This window comes from Xenopus laevis, chromosome 4L (genome assembly GCF_017654675.1).
Source record: "Xenopus laevis strain J_2021 chromosome 4L, Xenopus_laevis_v10.1, whole genome shotgun sequence".
In the NCBI taxonomy this organism is placed as follows: domain Eukaryota; kingdom Metazoa; phylum Chordata; class Amphibia; order Anura; family Pipidae; genus Xenopus; species Xenopus laevis.
This window is the reverse complement of record NC_054377.1, coordinates 9,752,634-9,754,688: the sequence shown is the minus strand read 5'-3', so window position 1 is coordinate 9,754,688 and position 2,055 is coordinate 9,752,634. Positions and strand designations below refer to the sequence as shown.

General features: G+C 48.9%; 1 protein-coding gene across 2 annotated transcripts in view; it reads left to right on the top strand.

Annotated features, from left to right (window-relative positions):
* The first annotated feature begins 932 nt into the window (after positions 1–932).
* The window catches only part of creb3l1.L (cAMP responsive element binding protein 3-like 1 L homeolog), a 31,342-nt gene continuing 30,219 nt past the window's right edge, over positions 933–2,055 (top strand). The window contains exon 1 of one of the 2 annotated variants that reach the window (XM_041589804.1): positions 933–2,055. This exon is cut by the window's right edge and continues 96 nt beyond it. The gene's annotated coding sequence lies outside the window, so the exon portion shown is untranslated. The other variant, XM_018257344.2, reaches the window with a different exon arrangement.

Genomic DNA, 2,055 nt, shown 5'->3' with positions numbered 1-2,055 from the left:
TGGTTACCTTCCCATTGTTCTTTTGTTTGGCTGCTGGGGGGGAAAAGGGAGGGGGGTGATATCACTCCAACTTGCAGTACAGCAGTAAAGAGTGATTGAAGTTTATCAGAGCACAAGTCAAATGACTTGGGGCATCTGCGAAATTGACAATATGTCTAGCCCCATGTTAGATTTCAAAATTGAATATAAAAAAATCTGTTTGCTCTTGTGAGAAATGGATTTCAGTAAAGAATTCTGCTGGAGCAGCACTATTAACTGATGTGTTTTAAAAATAATTTTTTTTTCCCATGATAGTATCCCTTTAACATTGATTTAAAGGTGAACCACCCCTTTAAGGATTTCTTTTTAACCCCAGAAAATGGGATTTAAGGATAATTCAGAAGTCATCTCAGGATTTCTGAAATATTCCCATTTGTTACCAGCCAGGGGGCACCACGGTGGGGGGGTGGAGGCCAAAATATAAAAGTGTGACTCCCAGTCTGTGATGGGTTGGATTTAGGAAGATGTGGGTGAAGCAAAGGTGGGGGGTTGGTATAATGGGGCATATGTGGGAGCATTAGGGGACATTGCTATTATTTAGATTGGCCGGATAGAGTGGTGGTTTGAGCTGGTATATTGGGGATCCTGGGGAGATGCTCATGTAGCAGAAGAGAATCGAGCCAGCAGAAATAAAAATATTCTGATGATAAATAGATTGCAAGCTCCTGTGCTGCAAGCACCGGTGTGAGTGGCTGTGAGTTCTCTGCAAAGCACAGAGAGGTCTGTCAGTATAAAGAATCCCAACCAACAGGTCTGATTCTCGCCTCCATAGACAATTCGGATTAAAGGGGAACTTCACCCAAAAACCGTTCTTGGGAGTGTGGGTGATTACTGGGACCCTGGGGCTGATCATAATGTGGGTACAGAGCGATACTAATTCTCCTGCTGCTTCTGAGTTATGAGACACGTGATTTAGAAGTCGGTTCCTCGCTTTAAACCCGCAAGCACCTAGCGCAGGAAGGGTTACTGTAAGGGGCGTGACTAATGCCGGGGAAGTATTCATGAGGAGGCGGGGTTATTACGGCTTCAACTCTGGGAACGATTAATATTAATGAGGGGGCGGGGCCGGGATGCTGCGATCTGGTTGCCACTGACAGCTGAGGAAAGTCGCTGGGAGACAGAGTCGGGCTGGAGAACGATCCCGGGGACTGACCCAGGCAGGGAAAGCGCCTTCTCACCCACCAACGAGCATGATGTTTGGGATGAGGACAGGGCCGGCTGAGCCCAGCTGAACCAGGAGTCTCTGCACAGCCACTAAACCCACAAATCCTGAGACTCTGCACCCCCCGACCCCATTCATTCTGCACCCCCCGACCCCATTCATTCTGCACCCCCTGACCCATTATCCACCCCCTGACCCCACTCATTCTGTACCCCCTGACCCATTACACACCCCCCGACCCCACTCATCCTGAGCCCACTCATCCTGCACCCCCTAACCCCACTCATTCTGCACCCCCTGACCCCACTCATTCTGCACCCCTTGACCCCACCCCAATACATTTGCACATACTCATCTCCCTTATCTCATGATTTTCTGCCCCCCAGCAAATAACTTAACTTTAGCCTCCAATAACAGGGATAATAAATAACACCCATATCTATCCTACTACTTCCCCCCCTACTTGCAGACTGGGCAATTAAAAGGACAATCTGGTGGTCCTCCTGCTTTTCTTCTATTCTGAATACTCAGCCACCTCCCCCATCATCATGTTTAGTCCCAGGTTGAACTGCACCAAATAAACCACTAGCCCTCCTTTAGTCCTATTGTTCTTTTAATAACCACTGTGCCCCCTACACTGCACCTCCCCCATACTCCCAGGGCTTCATACCCCCCCATCACTGCCCCTTAGCACCAACTCGTACCCCCTTCCCTGTGTCCCCTGTCTTTTTCATCTGGCACCCCTCAATTTACCACTACCCACGTTTTCTCAATCCAAGAGGGACTTACCTTGGGCTCCTCATGAACTGTCAGCTTTGGTGACACCTCACACAGGATACACAGGGTCACCTACC